The following is a 19,253-nucleotide window of genomic DNA, read 5'->3' as shown; positions in this document are numbered from 1 at the left end:
TGCCAGACTGAGAGAGACTGTTGGAAACCTCATCGATAAAATATGATTGTCCTTTTGTTAGCAGCACTGAATATCAATGAATATTCAGAAAAGCAGCTACTGTACAAACGTGGGCAAGCAGACTTCCACATTTCTTCCTATTAAAGTCATGACTTGCAGCCAGACCCAAGAAAGTCTTGGCATAGACTCAGCAGACCATGTTTTGACAATGCTAGATCCAGCATTCAATTATCTCTGGGACGTTTACTGTAAGTCTTATCAGGACAAGCACATGGACAGTTTCTAGTATAGGTGAGTATACACTCAATGTTCACATAATCAATGTGAACAATAATCAATAATTAAGCTACAAATTCCTCATTCCAGACTTGTGTATTTGATATAGATTAATTCATGACAGTAATTATTTACTTGCCTAACCAGTGTTTGAATACAGATTTGTTATATGAGACACATTACAAGTTTCACTACTAACCAGATTACAGTTAATGTATGTTTAACACTGTTGCTATGATTTGTTGTAATCCCTAAATGATCATTCAGCCATTTGCAAGTATCACAGCAAAATGAACCACATTTTTAGTCAATATTTTGATGCTTTATTTTGCAAATTTTATTACTGTGCAAAAATAAAAATTATGTACTGTATCCTTTGTGGTTATGTACTGTATGTTGCTTTGTTGCATTTGGTATGATTGATCAATTCCTAGTTGTCACAGAGTACTTCAAAAATATTATTGTAATTATTTGTTTAATTAAACTCAAGCCATCATTACTACAATACACAATTTAATACCCCAGGTGTTTCCGGTCCACAGCATGTCAGTCTCCACATAGTGGAGAAGGTGATCAAAGTTTTTATATGGGAAATTGTCTCTGGACAATTCTGGATCACTCAGATGACATCTTGTACCTCCAGAAACTTATTTACTGCATCTCTTGCAGAAAATACCCAGCTATTGGTGAAACAGGAAGGGGATTGAGAGACCAGGGCTGTAAGGATCAAATATATTTTCAAGTCCATAGTTTGCCAATTCACCACTAACTGCCAGGATCATATTGATCTCTCCATCTGTGTTCCCAAAGAGGGGTTTTGGAATTCCTATTGCAGAAAGACATCAGAAACCAAAATTATCTTGAAACTAGGATCACATCTTCTCTCAACAGACTCGTTTCCTTCTAATCCTCTCTATCCATTTGCAGGTTTTGACTTCACAGCTCTTTTCACCTCTCTTGACATCACACCACCTGAAAGTCAGTACTGCTTCATCTCCTGCTCCCGCCCCCTAACCACTCCCAGGTTTTGTTGTCCCATGCTTTATGAGCTGCCAGTTATCCTCTCTTTTTCTCACACGTGAAAGAGGCTCCACAGTTGAAACTTTGTGTTTCTTTTCTTCTTTTTCAGTGTGGAATAAACCTTTATTTGTTCCTTTGCAGCCTTTGCATGCTGACTCAGCTATCCACTTGAAAGTTTTTATATGGGTGAGGATCCCAAAGGAGATCCTACTAGATCAAGGCACTTTCTTTACATCCTGCATTAGGTAGAAACTCTTCAGGATGATGCATATAAAAGTTATTCAGGCATCTGTATTTACCACCTACAGCAGAACAATAATTAGCAAGATAAGTCGATAAATATTAAAGGAAGAAGTAAATAATTATTAGATTTTTCTGACACTATTCTCTGTACTTAGCAATATATAGCACAGTATAAAAGAGTACTGAATCCTTGGTGTATAATTTACATGTTCACACTAAAATACCCAGGAAAGGGTCCAGACACATCAGTACATTTACAGTATTACTTTCTCTTTCTGGCTATGTATCTGATTTGTATTGCCATAATTTCATTTCATTATGTACAGTAACTCTATCTACCATTCAGCTTTCTAAGAGCATTTTCCACTACAGATCTTAGCTCCTTTTATAATTCTATTCCTGCTGCCAAATCAATCTGCTGATAATGGTAAAAAGTTTCATAAGTCTTTTCATCAGAGGATATTCAGGATCACTAATGTTTTAGTAGTAAAGTCCCACAATGGTCCTTAAGGTGTTTGGGAAAGGCTTTTGCTGATGCTAATGTCCGTAGTATTTTTCAGCAGTCTTGCTCAATGCATATTGCCTGAACACTGCACACATCAGTCCCAAAACAATCCCCTGTCACACTTCTGTGACAACAATAATAGGAATTTGACAGCTGTCAATGGGAACAACATACAGAGACACTCTTCACCTCTGATCATCCATTTCAGCCAATTTTCTGTGCTGGGAAATGCAATGTGTTCTTGTACCAGTGATGTAGAGACAGACACACAAAAACCTTACACACATTTGCAACTGTAAAAGTTGCTATCCTCTCTTTCCTATGCAGAAGATTATCCCGTAAGTGACCAAATGTAATATATTCATCTACATCATACTACATAAACTCTTAAACATAGTGGTCATAATTTAATTTACATTTCAATCTATTGCTATTACCAACAATGTTATATACTGTTACTGTATATAAATAATTCCATTAGGGTTAAAATCGTGGTTCAGACTGTGATTATAATTATGGAGTTGTTGGTAATATGCAATGAACAAATAATACAGTCTAGTTTTATTACTTTTACTGTATGTTAGTCTATAAATATTAAAGATTATACTGTATTTTTGGTATTTAAGTTTTTTTTTGATTGTATAAAAATATTTAGTTTACAAATAATTTAAAAGTTTAATTTTGCAACCATTAATCTGACGTGTATAAACACAATTTTGGTTATAAACAAATTGTAGCATTTTCATAGTAATTCAGAGATTCTCATAATACATCAGAACATTGACATAAAACAGAGGTAATTTTTAAAATGTTCTTTTATTTATTTTTATTATTCTTTTGTTAGAATGTTTACTTGACAGTACTGTAACATTAGTGTGGTGGTAGAGCATTGTAACATTGTATGTAAGTGTTGACTGGTGAGTTGTGGGTACTTTTCCCTGATTGCTCCAGTTCACCCAGCTACAGTATATGACTGGGGACCAGCATTTCCTGGGGACAAGCCTTGTGATGGACTGCTATCCCATTCAGGGTGGAAGTCATGAGTTCTCTGTTTGCTTAATATTAACTTATATATTTTTTGCTTAATATTAGCTTATCCTGGCAACCAGAGCTGGAAACCAGGATAAGCTCTGGAGCAATGACCAATGACTTGAATGTGCAAATCACCTACCACTGTCCCAATATGATATTTTCACATAAGATTACATGTAGGATTTAAGACAACACCTGCTGTATGCTACACACATTTTAGTTAATTAAATGGTGTGCCCATCAATCAACGTAGAGGTGGTATATTTTACAAGGAATTTGTAGTGCCAATTACTGGTAAATGTGCTTTAATAGATTATAATTGCAAACGTTTAATGAGGAAATTCCACACATAGACATTCCACTCCAGATCCCAGATGTCTCTCATAATAAAAAGCATTTGAAAGAGAAACCTCAAAAGAGAGCATATTAATTCTCCAATTTAAGCAGTCTACTATAGAGGAAACAAAATTTGCTGTTTATCTTACTAAACTCCCCAGACACTTTCAACCTTATTCTGTTATAGTAAACCTACATGGGTTTTTCATTGTTTTTTTATGGTTGCACTATCTACAGATGCAGCCATTCAAAACGCACATTACAACCCCGTACCACGCAAAATTATCTACAGTTCACCGCGTTGTACCACAGTTTGTGATTGGCTTGCCAAAATGACAGACAGGGGCACTCGTGGTGCATTGGTTGGTAGTGAAACGATTTGATCATTTCATCTCTTTACTGTGCATGTTTTAATCCGCTTAATATTGAATATTAATATGGAATTTTACAACTAAAGCACAATTTTAGTAGCTAAGCATAAAAAGAAGAGGAGCATAATGCATCTGATAATGATATTAATTTAGGATCAGAAATATATTATGTAAACTGTAGTTCAGTTGGGTAGCTGCGTCAGCATGTGCAGGCTGCAAATAAACAAATAATAATAGGTTTATTCCATGCCGAAAAGAGAAGAAAGAAAACATGAAGAAGGCTCCACGGCCGTAACACTGTATTTTCTTTCTTCTCTTTTCAGCATGGAATAAACCTACTACTTGTTCCGTATGTAAACTGTGGCTGATATTGGTAGTTTAAATAAAAAATACACACCAGTATTCCACTTTCTTCCTAAACATTTTAAGCATCAAAGTCTTTCATTTGGTTACATACAGAATGAAATACTGTAACATACAAGTTTTTATGTGCTTCTGACTGTATTAAGTTTATTTACTTCATAAAAAGTTATAATGTTTTAATCTTTCCTATGAATATTTGCACACGTTATCGCAGTAAAAAAACGCATACTTTTTAGAATTTGATTAATGGGGAATATAATATGGAATTGCATATCTAAAGAAATTAATAAGATATGAATTTAAGGATCTAAATATATGTATTTATATAGCTGGTAGCATTACTGTAATCCACTTTCTTTGTAAACGCTTTATTTTTAATTTGACTCATTCACTCATGATGAAGTATTATGTCTACTGTATATAAGATTTTTTGTATATATAACATATTCAATGTTAAGTTTTATTAATAATGAAATAAAATAATGAATTAACAAACTTGAATAATGTCACATGTTTAACCGGTTTAATTCAAAACACTTTATTCAGTGGGGCAATTTAACACACATCTCAAGCCTTTAAACGAAATTGTATATATTGTAATTAGAATCGAAAATAACAAAGCAGTATTAAAAATACCACTGAAACTATACTGTGGCTGCTCATTATTAACAGTATTATTTTTTAATAATAATTTCAAGCTTCTTGTGTCTTTTTCAGAGTCATTTTTTTCTTCAGTTTTCATAAGCTTTGCTTATTAAAATACCTACTTATGAGACACGATGTTTCAGATGTCAATAACTTTTTTTTAAAATGACTTAGAGCTTGCAACCTGCTGCGATTTGGACACAGAATGGTTAAAAATGGTAACAGGTGAGGCAGGCAGAGGGAAAGGCAATGACTTTCTCTGCAAGCTAGTTGGAGAAGTAAGTAGGTGACTCAAAGCCCAGCAGCAACAATAATTAATGCAGTGTGTATTCTCCTGTCCAGGTATAAAATAGAACAGTAGAGTACATAATGTGGTTATGAATCAGGAATGTTTGCAAATGTTGCAATAATTGTACAGTATATGCTTTTGGGAACACATTCGTTTTCAAGCAGGTAATTGCTCTATTCTGCTGCTGTAGAGTGTTTTGGAATCTACATGCTCTCCCCGCATTGTTATCGACAATGAAAAAGTCTCTCGAATAGGCATACTGTATAAATGATAAAGATGAGGATACGGAGAAAAACAAATTGCAACGGAAAACAACTGGTTTGACATGTGACACCTGTGGTGCGTCAAGTGCATATCCTACAGCGTGAGCCCATTTGCAAGGCTATTAAAAAATGTTGCTCAAGTTAACAATCTGGGTATGGCACGTTTCGACTGTTTCCTGCCAGTCATGGGCGAAAGGAACCTGTCTTTTATTGGAAGGTTTGCCTATTCTACTCGTACATGAGAATATAGGGGGGAAGGAAAAGTGCCCACAGTCATTGTTTTCACTGACAGACAAACTTGTGTTGTTAACACAAACTATGCTTAACAGAGCCGCTTGTAAGAGCATGGTGACTTTCTGCTATCTAAACCATTTTTTACAGCTTTTAAAGTCACGCAATGTTTGAATTAAATCAGTCAGAATCTCGGAGTGCCAATTGTAAAAATAACCCTTCTTCCTTCCTTTGTTTAACTTAAAGAATTTCATGAAGAAACCCTTAATGAAAATTCCATCACTTAATTTATCCAGATACGAAAATTCACACCAGAGCCAACAAGCTATAATAGTGGACTATTTTATGTATTCACTATATAGAAAACAAACCAAAAGTAACACTCTGATTGTGCTTTGAACTATTGTGTGTAGGGCTTTGTTCATTACAACTACAAGGACAATAAACGTTTTTTTAAAGAACGTTTAAAAGGAGACTCGGAGACTCTAGGAGACTCGGAGACCGCTTCAGAGAACACGTCAGGGCTGTGAAGATTAAAGATCTCTCCAAGCCCATTGTTTTTCATTTCACCTCTGACGGCCACGACCACACTAATCTCTCCGTCTGCGTTCTCAAAGACGGTTTTCCGAACTCATACATCAGAAAGACCACCGAAACTAAAATTATTCTGCAGTTAGGATCACACATTCTCCCTTCCCTTAACGACAGATTACTGTTCTTTTAAATTTTCTCCATTCATTGGAAGTTTCATTTCACACCTCTCTGCACCCATTCTGACTTCACACCTCTTGATTGGCCTCTCTTTCTGTCCCCTGCTCCCGCCTCTCACTCCTCCTCCCTCCCAACCTTTGTTCTCCAGCTACTTTACCTTTGCCTACTGCCCTGTCTCTCTCACACCTGAAGAAGGCTCCACGGCCGAAACGTTGTGTTCTCTTTCTTCTTTTTTTCAGCATGGAATAAACCTATTACTTGTTTTTTTAAAGAAACATGTCCAAATGTTTCTGAACTGTCCAACTGTGATATTTTAGCTTCTTAGTTATACGATTTCCTATTCATATAACTATAAAGTAATGTTAAATAACTACAATAACTTACAATAACAGCAAGCGGTATTCTTACTATGTATTCTTAGAAAAGGATAAACCATTAAAACTTTTTATGAAGTACAGAATATAAGCTTAATAAACTTAGAACAAGCACGTTAAAACCAGAACTCATGTAAGTTACCGAGTTAAAGACTTTGATGCATAAAATATGTATAGTATGATGAAGGTTGAAGGATGTGTACTTTTGTCAAACTGAGCAATCTTGCTTACATAAAATATGCAGACTTTTAAATGTTAAATGATTATCATGCTGTAATACACAGTTTAAAAATATTTAAAGTCTAAAGAGTATACAACTTAAATTATTGGAAAAAGATTGTCCCTTTGCAGTGACTGGGATTAAAAAACCGGGCGTTTTATGGCAACAGCTCAAAAGCTGTACATGAGACAGCGCCACCTGGCAGTTTTACTAGGCTTCCTCATACTATTATCATTTGAAAAACACATACAGTATAATACATTTCACAATCTTACCTTAGGCATTCAATGCACATGCATATTAACAAAGAAAGCTCATATTTTGGGGGTTCTATTGATTCTTACCCCAGTTAAGCCTGAAACTGCACTCATTGAGATCACAATCCAACACATTTCCAATAGTAGAATACTTGTCCAAATATAGAATTTTACTCTTGTTGGTACATTCTCTTTCATTTTCTGTGCTTACTTAACCATTTCTGCCAAAGATTTTGTTTCAGTGATGTATATTTTGCACTCAAATGAGTGGAATGTTGCATTAATTCTTTGGAGAAATTCTGAACCCTTACCCTAACCCTAACCTAGCGCAAACCCAAAGCTAGGGTTAGGGTTAGGATTCCTGCAAAACATAGATACTTTTTGATGGCATGGTTTTATGGCAGAAATTATATTTATTTCAATTATATAGAATTTTTTTTCTTTATTTTTCTTTATTTTGTTTTGTCTTTTTTATAAAAACTGTGAAAACATTACTTTTTCATCTTATTGTATGAAAATAATCTTTTAGGTTTTCAAATGAATTTTACAATACAGTACATAGAAAAATCATCAAAGCAGTCCAAATAGAGCTGTCCTCTGTCCCTGCCTTTTTATAAGAATGTTAGTTATGCAGAAAAATCTATGGCCGGAGATTTGCTTTCCTGTTTATTATATGTGTAGTCACATATTAATAAAAAGCTCTAAACTTTGTTAATGTTCCTGAACAATATAAACTACATATTGTAACTAAGAACATTAGTCCCTTTCTGAGCCACTGAATTGAATTAAAAAAAAATAAAAATGACCAGAAACTTATAAAATATACATGGGTTCTGGTTACTCTGCATGTACAACATTGCTCACCTTAAAATAACCTAGGGTTTTAATTTAGTAAAATCCATTTTTCCTAAATGTTACATAAATAATTGCCTAATATTTCATTTAAAAAGTCCTACCTACAGTTTAGCTGCATTCACTTTCCATTCATGTAGTTTGCTTCTTGTGTCATTGATAAAGCTCACAACGAGTTTACAACAAAGGTTTGGGAGGGATGACAGCAGCCAAGATCAATCAGAATCAGTTGTCAGTAATTCACAGTAGTCCTGATGTAATTTTTTCACCTAAAACATTAGAAATACTATACATTATAAATAGTGTACCTAATCCCATTTCCTCTCTTGCATAATGTACATGTTTATTAATTTCACCTCCACTCCATCTCCACCTTTGCAGCTACCTCTTGTTCACTCCTCTCCTGTATGCGGGTCCTAGCCACCTCGTCCTTTGGCCAGGAGGTTAGCCATTACCAAAACGGGTAAGCCAAACTTTTACTAAACACTCCATAATCCTTTCAGTATGCTTAATTCTTGTGTGTTGTTAATCTTAGTGAAATGGGATTAATTTCCTTCACCTTGACAAACAAGAATTACCATGCTCATTCTTCTTTGAAATTTAGAAGTAAAACTATTTTTGTCATGTGCTGAACAAAGCAGACATGCTCAGCTCTACAAATGCATTGTGCAATGTAAGCATTGTTGGATACTGTGAGTGCATCACATTACAATACATTAAATTGTTGCCCACCATCTTTCAAGTTCTGCATCATTTCTGACCTATTGTATTTTATTAAATGCTATTGACAGCAGTCACTTCCTCCCTTTTCCCCCTAACATGTTTCTTTATTGATATAATAAAATATTTTTTTAGGTTATTATTGCCTAGACTTTGTTTACTTTTGAGATAAATCTGCTCTGTACCACTGGCAAAACATTTTATATAACCTAATTCCATTGTCTTCTAATTCCATATCATTTACCTCATTTTACTTATCTAAAACAATGCCTCAGTCCTTCCTGATCCTATTTTCTGATACTATTAATAATGATATTTTAGAACTGCTTTACATTATTATAATATTATAAAGAATAGATCATTGTTAGCTCTTGCTCTTGTGTATATACAAAAAGCATTCATACTGTTACAGCTATAAGTGACTAGGAAGTGTCTCTAAGAGTTTAGAGAAAGTGTGTAACACCTGGCAGCGTAAACATTTCCAGTTTCAAAGTTGGATGTGTGCTGAGATGTACTGTAGGGGGTCCAAAAACTATGAATAAAGCACATCATAAAGTTTACCTTGGTTTACCTTTTGTTAAGTAAGTTGTATGTAAATGTTTAAGTGTAAATCAACAGTCCAGAAACACACTATATAAGATCATATCAAGAGGTAACAGGAGAGGGGAAGAGGAAAAGAAGAGAAAGAAAATAAAACCACAAGAAAGGAGTCAGGGGGAGTTGGAACATGATCATCCAGACAAAACCCAAGTGCAGCTATGTACTTGAACCTTGCTAAAAAGAGCTTGGTATTCTATGTTTAAGGGAACTTGGGTTTCCTGAGTAAAATATACTGTACCGAGGTTAAACTCAGCCTTTCCTGCTTGGGCAAGCATTTTTAGAATAGGGAGATAGCATCCCATTTATTGTGTGGCATTCAGGTTTGCAGATAGAGAGATTTAACTGCAGGTTGTATTGTATTTAATTTGGAAGGAAGCAAGGTCACTGTAGGCATTTTTTAACAGTTGAAATGTGATAATGTCTTTCTTTTAGTTTATTCTGTTTCTATAAGTTTAAGGTGTTTCTACTTTATTGATCTACTGCAATGTTTTGATAAAATCATTCTCCTTTTAACTATATTCGAATTGCTTCTGCATGTTTTTCTAGGTTAATAATATTTAATTTGTCTTTAATTTAACAATTGATTCTAAATATTGTTTAACCATCCAGATCTAGTGTCAGATCTACTTTGTTTTAATTTTTGAACACATTTGAATCACCTATCACCTATCAACTATCACCGATTAACACATTCTCTTTATCTCTACCATTGACCAAGTAGCATATCCTCTCTGTAGCTTTAGCAGCTGAAATTTTGTATTTAGCAATTAATTGGTTTGGCTTGTACTGTATGTACAGTATTAGTGAAGTTTGCTCAATCTATATGTCTTTTAAATTCAACCACACTAATTCCATCAATCCTACTATTATAATAGTACAGGAAACCATTTTCTTAAGAATACCATTTTGTTTTATATATACATTGTATAAATACATTTGTACATTGTACAAATTAAAATCTTTATATGTATATATATATTAAGGTAATGTTAAAACCATTAAAGAAATTAGAAGGAAGAAATATTTTTAGGTTTCAATTTAGGTTATATCCCAAAATATTCTAAATAATTATTGCTCTGTTATTTGTGGTTAAGCATGATAAGCATCATGAAACCCATTATTGGTTTATCAAATATTCTGAAATGGAGGCTATGCTAGAGAAGAGAACACAGGGTAAAAGACTGGGACTGTTTTTTTGTTAATCTGGATTTGAAAGAAACATCTATTATAACTTTTTTTTTAAAAAAAGTTTTGTTCTTAAAAAACAGCAGAGTGAAATTCTCTCATTCCTCATGATCATTGTCAGCAACAACGTAATTAAAATGTCAGAGATGTGGAGCTGTGTTTTTTATAGTTCTCTTTCAAATTGCACGGTTTCCTTAATCACATCTTTAATTGTTTTTTTTTCCATAAACAATACATATACTTGATTCTGTTGTCTGTGTTTAACCAGAGAGAATCTATTTATATTAAGCTTTCAGATTCCAAAGGGTTCTTATGAAGCTATCCTGTTGTAATCATCTCTCTTGGAATGTGTACCATTAGCATCATAATGTGGGCAGCAACAGTTTTTTACTGAACATAAATAGACACAATACAGATGTCTTGTAAAACTGTATTTTCTCTTTTATATTTTGTTCTCTCTTGAACAACAGCACGATAACATATAAATAACACAGAAAAAATGTTTATTAAACACATTATTTTAAATGCTTTAATTATTTTGTTTATATGCAAATATATTTAATCCTTTCAAAAATGTTATCATGTATTTTAAAATAATCGTGTACACAGATTTGAACACAAGAAGCTCTAGTCAAAGTATTTGGCAGACTACGTGTTTATTCTATTCATGTTAAATTTTAGCATACTTTATTGTAATGAGTTAGTGGATTGTAAAATTATAGAATGAGGATTTATCCAAGAATCAGAATCATTATCCTGACTAAATCAAACCTTGTGCTAAACGAATCCCAATAGACCAAAATACAGCATCTCAAATCATCTACCACCAGGACTTGAATAAAAAAGAAGAAAAAAGTCTTTAAGATCATAAGCAACAGGTCCAGCACTCAAAGGATATTACGTTAGGACCTGTAAGATGGGGAAGTTTCACAGGGGATGGTCAGTTTCTGGGTCCTCAAAGGAAAAACAAAACTCAGTGTTATCATCAATATTTTTATGACGAGCTGATATTGCTGCCATGAAGACATATAATGTGACAAGCAACTTTCCTGAGAAGGGATAAGAAACAGAGGACTTTGGAGATAGAGCAGGAGATTGTTGTCCTCTTCTGAGCTGTGCCACCAGTTGAGAAGACTCCCCCCTTGTAGGAATACTGGCTGCTGGGGAAGGGTACTCATGTGTTCTGAATGTTGTGGCCCACAGGGTCTGATAATTCAAATAGCTTTGAGTGTCTGAGATGCTCAGAGAACAGACATAGAGGTTTCACAGTTCTAGCTGGTTCAGTAGATTTTATCAAGGGTAATCTTGCCACTGTTGTTCAGCAAACACTATCATGAATAGGTGGAACCAGTGTCTTCTTGGCCACATTGGCAGGCAACCATTGGCTTCAGATGGTGATAGACCTCCTAGGAAGCTGTCAAGCCTTTAATGTGGTTTCTCACCATCAAGGACATTATCCTCACAACCAGGTAGTTGTCTTCAGGCCATGCTGTTGGGGTTGGCTCCCCTATATAGAGGTTAAATGCTTGGGACAAGGTGGAGGTTCTCAAACTGAATGCTGCAGTAGAGACAATACTGTCAAAGCAGTAATGTGTTCCATATCACTGACAATGAGAGCAAATGCACAAGCTGTAGTTAAGACTCACAATCACAGGGTTAGTTCTCCAATCCCTTGCAGACCACCTAGATTCTGAACACAAGATGCTCAAACTAGGGCCAACATGCTAGCCAGTTCATCCTCTGATAGTTGATGTTCAATGCTAGTCATGACCTCTTTTTTACTGAATAACTCTACTTTTACATGTTGTGCTTGGACCTTGTTTGCCTGTCTTTGAGTATTGCTCACACTATGTATTATGTGTCTCCTCTATATTATTCAGTTAGTCCTGGCATGGCCTGTACAATGACTTGCACTGATTTCACCATCTCTATACGTGTCATGAAACTTTACACTTATATAACGCTATTCTGGACATTCCCCTCAAAGCTCTTTACACGTAATGGAGTCTCTCCTCTACCACCAATGTGTAGCACTCACCTGGATGATGTGATACAGTAGCAGCCAAAGTGCACCAGAATGCTCAACCCCAATCAGCTATCACTGGGGAGGAGAACAGAGTGATGAAGCTAATTCATAAATGGGGATTATAAGGAGGCCATGATGGATAAAGGCCAGAGGAAACTTAGGCCATGAAACATAAACATCATGGAGTGAGAACCTATCATACACCTTTACACAAGAATACTAGAATGGTGTGCTAGAGGGAACCTGTGGATAAACTCTACAACCTGTATACCTAAACAAATACTGTAGTAACTCAATAACAAAAAATAAATGCTCTGAAAGCATGCACCTTGTGCCATACCATAGAACCTTTGGTGACTTTGGATACCTTTGTCTCCTCCCTGTTGTACTCTGATTTAATACCATATCTGAAAGTATTTTTACAAAGAATTAGCTTAGAGCAATCTTGGCTTTCAATTTATGGAAAGTGACTATACCCAGACTTTATTTAATCTGTGATGCGATAGTGTATACTTTCTGCTGACAACATATTTTATTCTAATACTCATGAGACATTACCACCAAGCAGACAGCTCAAATGCTGTTGCACAAGCTGTCACATCCAAAAGTTGGAGGTCTGATTACCAGAACCTGTTTCATTAATCTTTAATATTAACATCTGTTCATTGAAATATAGGAAATAAATCATGGAATTGACATTTTCATAATTGACAGTGGTATGCTTGAAATAAATTAAAACTGCTTGCAAAATTAGCTGTGAAATGAACACAAAAATCTCTGGCAGTGTTTAAAGACCATGGTGATGAGTGGAATGGTTACTGCTTTACAACTACATGCATTAGTTTTATATTCTAAGCACAAACAAAGGTTCAAACAAGTTTCATTTAGATTCATATGTTTACTTCTAACAATTATCTTGAAACACTTGATCATTCACCCTCTAAGTCTAAAACAAACCTTTATCCATTGAGAAGACCAACATTTTTCTTTTTATCATTGCCTCAGGACAGTTTTAGATAGGGGATAGTCAATGCTGATGCCTTTTTCTGGAAGGATGAGTTGTAATACAGCGTGTAGTATACTTTCAGTCAGTTAAATCCTGTGACTTGGTGTCTAATGCCAATGCATCAAGGTATAGTTTGGTTACATTTTACAGTGCTATCACTAAAAGTTAATTTACTGCATAAGAACTTAAAAAGACTTCAAAGGTTAAGGTGGTCATTTGGTTCATCTCACTTATTTACAATAGTTACAATTAATTGATAGATTCAGACTTGGATCTCATCCAGACATTTCTTGAAAGAAGTTAGGGTATCATCTTCCACAATGTGCATGGATAGCTTGTTGCAATCTTTGTAGAGAATAGTACCTCCTGTTCTCAGTTTTTAAATAAATCTTAGTGTTTATGTATTTGCATGTGAGTCCATATAATGTGACATTATTGTCAGATACCCTTATTTCCACTAACTTTCCCCTAGTTAAGTTATTTCAAGATGTGAGTGCAAGACTTCTAATCACGCTTGGGAATATATCAGGTTGCACTTTATTGGACTGATTCCAGTGCACCTGTTAAATTTTGTTATGTCAGAACCGAAGCTGTACACATTTTTCAAGTTTAACACAACATTCCTTGATTCAAATGCTACATTTATTAAGAATACAACCTAAAATTCCATTATGTAACTTAATAAATATTCCTTATTTTAAATGATACACTTTAAATTATGTATCATAGCATCATATAGTACAGTGATTATATTACACTGTTTTCTTCAATTACTGATAATTAGAAGCTGTGAATTAACTGGTTTAAGTAACCTTAAAAACATAGTGATACAGTACATTTCCATTGCACAACAATAACTAAAAATGTCATATTAGCCAAAGCAGAAGTTCCATTAAATATTCATGTCATGCAATTAAATCTCTTAAAAAATGCACAGGTAAGGAAAGAAAAAAATACATTTATACGGTGTTTCGCTAGTTAATTCTGTTGTACCTATGAATAAATGAGAAAAATGGCAAATTACAGTATTCAAACCCCATTTCGTGTCATAGAGTTCCAGATTGCTCCACATTTCTGCAATCCAAATACATACAACAGATTTGCTACAACCTAATAGAATTTTTCTTTTGGTCACACTAATATAAATTTATGTCCATAATTATCCATGTTCAATAGGACTAATCTAACCATAACAGATGTTATCTTTGGTAGTGTATGCCTCATGAGAGTGTTCATTAGTGTTCTTTTAATTGAAAAATAGACTGAATCAAATATTATGGGATGCTCTATAATAAATGACAGTCATGCACATTTGACACCTAAATTACATTGTATCTCTAATTTAATTAAATATTATTTTAAGGGATGTAAATGAGAAAAGATATCTGTCAAAGATATTCAGTGGAATAACAATCACCATTCAAAAAAAGAAATAATATATGTGCAGTTTTGGCACCTGCCTCAGATAGGGAAGGAAATTGATTAAACCATTAAACAAATCTGGAGAAATCCTGCTCTAGAGTGAATTTGAGTTATAACATGTACAAAATGCCTGATGTATGATCATTCACCAAAAGATGACTCTTGTTCAAACAAGCAATTCTAATAGGATTTTTTTGTGACTGGTAATTCACATCTTAATATACAAGGTTCAATAACAAATGGTCAGTGAAATGTATGTCATTACAGTATGTGTAATTATTATTGTAATGATGCTACACATATGGATAATTTCTAAGCCTAATATAATAAATTATTTATGTACTGAAGAGAATTCTTTACACTCTTAATGAGGCATTTTTTGGAAAACTGAATGACCCATTGTACTTTATTTTTCTTTCTATCTTTTCATATAAAAAGCTTTCATGGTAGCCATAAATTGTATATTGTATGTTACTATTAGTCAGTTATATTGTGATGGAAAACATTCAGCGTTAAAATACCTTAAAATATATACATATATTTATAAATAAATATATCATTTCAGGGTATGAGCTACTCTCTATCAGCTATTCTGTTTTGGTGTTCTGTCAATTTGAGATGCCTGAGATCTGCTAGTTCTTCACTGTGCTCTCTCAGTTCCTGCAACTGCATCTCCAGTGTATTCACTTTTTCCAACTGCCTTCTATATCTGTTTTTGCAGATATAATTTAGCTGTGGGGAGTCTTCCAGGATGCTCCACATTGTACACATTGCAAATCACAGGCTTGAAGATGATTTGTGATGGATGTTTTGTGAGGTTAGTGTTAAATATAGCTTGTTTATTGCGTCTGGCCTAGGCTACCCTCTGTATCACGATCTTCCACAGATGGAGTCCCTATCCACTGGGTGTGGGGAGGTTTATTACTCAACTGATAATGACAGATCAACAAACAGCTGTTAACTCAATTGCACTTCATCATTTAGCTCCAGGAAACAATACAAAAAAAGCACTTTGCGATTGTGTCCTAAATCTCCTAATAAAAAAAATAGATTCCAATATTCACAGACAAAATTAGTGGATATATTTAAAGCCATGATATTCAGCAGTTCTTTTAGTTTAATAAATATATACTTTATAAAGATGAAGATTTTGAGAAAGTATACTGATCACCTATTTATACTTAGAGCTACTCTAAGTACTGTATGTACTCTAAGGATTCCAGGAGAGTCCCAAACAGTGTATACATACAGTGCCGGGAGTAAGAATGCAGTTTTGTAGATATCTATCAATCAGCCTTTGCTCATTAACCTCTACCTATCATATTATATAATCTTTGCTAATATAACTTACTTAATTGTACCTTTTCTAGGGAAGTTTGAGAACTAACTTATTTCTCTGACCCATGCAAGAAGAAAAAATATTTAGAATTAATCACAACTACTTTTTTACTTGCACATGACAACACCAGGTTTCTAATTGGAAGTGAGGGATCAAATGCTCACAGTATGTTACACTCCTGCAATAACTATTTGAGACAAAATGTCCTACTTGTAACAAACAGTTCTTTCCGGACCCTATGCGGATGACACAATCCGACGGAGTGGGGAAACACTAGGGAAACGTCATGCAGGAATACGGGGCAGAAGACAGGGGGGCGTGTCCAAGGTGCGCTGGTGCACGGGGGAGGTGTGGCCGAGGCGAACAATCCGAGAGAGTAGTCCTTAGGGAATATCCAAAACACACGAGTAAGTCCAAAACCAGGAGATCCATCAGAAGAAGGATTAAAAAACCACGAAGGCCGGGTCGGAACCGGCGGACGGGGAACAGGAACGGGAACGGGAACGGAGGTAAAACCTTAACGGGACCAGGCGCTTCCAGGTCCCGGACTTGCACGATATGGAAATCAGATGCAGAGCCCGGATGAGCGTCAGCGCCTGGCTTTTAAGGTGGGCTGGGAATGGGAAACAGGTGCAGAGAATAAAGTCTAAGTGAAAGGGCTGGAGCACCCTTAAGGAGGGGGAACTATAATCGTGACACTACTAAAACATCAAGTTAATAATTTCCTGTAGTGATTTAAAAAATAGATATGTAAATAAATATGCTTTGAAATGTCCCAAATCATTTAACTTTAAGTTAATCTGCTCTTGGGATACAGCTGAAGCCTATTTGTACAAGCTTAAACCAAGATAGATCTGCTCCACTGTATCAAAAACATGAAACAAGCAGATTTTAATTCAGTAATTTCAAAGGCCAATCATCTAGTGGTTTTGATCTGAAAGCAAGAAACATGTTTATGTTCATTTATGCTTAAAATGTCTGTCCTGTAAAAATTCATAGTAATTGAATAAAACTAAATAAAAAACTTTTAATTCCCAAATACTATGAATAGTTCTTCTATGAATGTTCATTCAAAAGAATTTTGTATTTCTACATTTTTAAAAGTACCATGGACATGAGTATAACAAATTTAAATGTTCAACTACTTTTAAATATCCTGCTTAATATGATGATCATATGATTTATTATTTACGGGGCACTGTGGGATTAAGTGGGAGAAGGTGATGCCACCTAATTATTTTTAGTTTTGACATTAGTTTGCTCTGAGGCATATATTTATAGATTTTATCTGAAGAAGACACAACAGAAAACACAAGTGCAGAGGCAAAATTCCCATATTCCTCTGAAGAAAAAGCAAAAATGTATATGATCAGAGACAAGACAGTACAGTATGTTTTATCTGTTAAGAATTGTTTTTAGATTATCTATCACATTCCTAACAAATTAGTGGTTCACCTGATAAACATTGGGAGTTTTTAGCTGTGTTGTAAGCTTCTATTTCTGTTTATATTTTAAGCAATTATTTTATGAATCAAAACAGGTCTTCCAATTTGGGCTGGCAGTGGTAGATATAATTTAGTTTATTTCATTAATGTCTTCACCCAAAAAGCTAATGGGTAAGATTATCTTTTAATCACCTGTATAAGTTTGTCTGTTTACTGCATTTAAATTAGTTCAATTATTTGGATAATAAGTAATGTTAATACATCAAATTCACAATCATTGTAAAAATGTGTTTTTTATGCACTAATGTGATGTTAAAATAGTGGGTCTAAGAAACTTAAGTTAATGATGGTGTGATTTTTGTGTTGACCCCCTCCCCAAATACATACACACTTTTTATTTAAACTTAAAATTTTTCCATTTAGTTATTACAAAGTAACTGCATGTTAGCACTCTATTACAAAAAGTTTGTGACTTTCTGTAGCTCTCAGAATTGATTTGAGATTCTTCTTAGTGCAGTTTAATCAAAACTATCTGATCTCTATTTGTAACTTCACCATTTAAATATGTGCCTATTTTATTCCTTTCATTAGTTGAAGAGGATCTCCTAACCCTGACTAGACTGTGATTGGAAGTGGTAGGGGGCAGAGATTTTGCTTGCAAAATTCCACATTTATTAAACACTTCACCTCTATGTCTTTGAGATATGAATTATTTTACCCTTTTTCCAGCACATTTGAAAACTTATTTATTCTAGCTTTTATAAAATCCTTTCAGATGTAAAACACCTTGAAGTGCTTCACACAAAAGACACTTTCAAAATCTTTATCACTGTGTTTTATTGTGGTAATCCGAATGATAAAAAGCACAGCATGAACTGCTAAATGTGTAGCTTCCATAACCGTCATAAAAACTGAACAGGGATGGCACTTAAACATCTATAATAAAGTTTACAGTATTGTAAAATGTGATGTGAAGATTGGTGAAAATTATCCCAGAACATAATAATGTGTAAAATAGTATGTTACTATTATACCCCATTAACTGAAAATGGGGTATAACATAAGAGATAAAGACAACAACAATAATACCTAAACACAACAAGGAGTTGCTAAACAGAAGTTCTGGAGGCTATGAAATTGTAATTTTGCACTTCTTATGTATAAATATTTTACCTGCTAAGCCTTTTAAGCACTTGGCTACCTTCATTGGGTCCTACACCTCTCTCACTTCATCATCTCTTATTACTCACTAGCCTTTTGACTCTGGGATCCAACCATCATTTGCCTCCTCCAAGAGTTCAACAGTGCTCCAAAGCACAAGAGTTGCTTTTTTGCTTGTTCTGAAACAAATAGGTCTTTGGCTTTATCCTCTCAACAGAAAACAACCAGCTTCCTGCACTTGCCACAATGTCTCTCTTTTCTTCCAGTTCTCTTGATTCTTGTCACCACTCCCTGGAACTCAGGGACAACTCAAGATGCTTCATCTCCCATTCCCCGTCTCTCTCCCTTTATTTCCTCCTAT

The sequence above is a fragment of the Lepisosteus oculatus genome, chromosome 3 (assembly GCF_040954835.1).
Source record: "Lepisosteus oculatus isolate fLepOcu1 chromosome 3, fLepOcu1.hap2, whole genome shotgun sequence".
Taxonomy (NCBI): domain Eukaryota; kingdom Metazoa; phylum Chordata; class Actinopteri; order Semionotiformes; family Lepisosteidae; genus Lepisosteus; species Lepisosteus oculatus.
Note: the sequence above shows the minus strand (reverse complement) of the source record.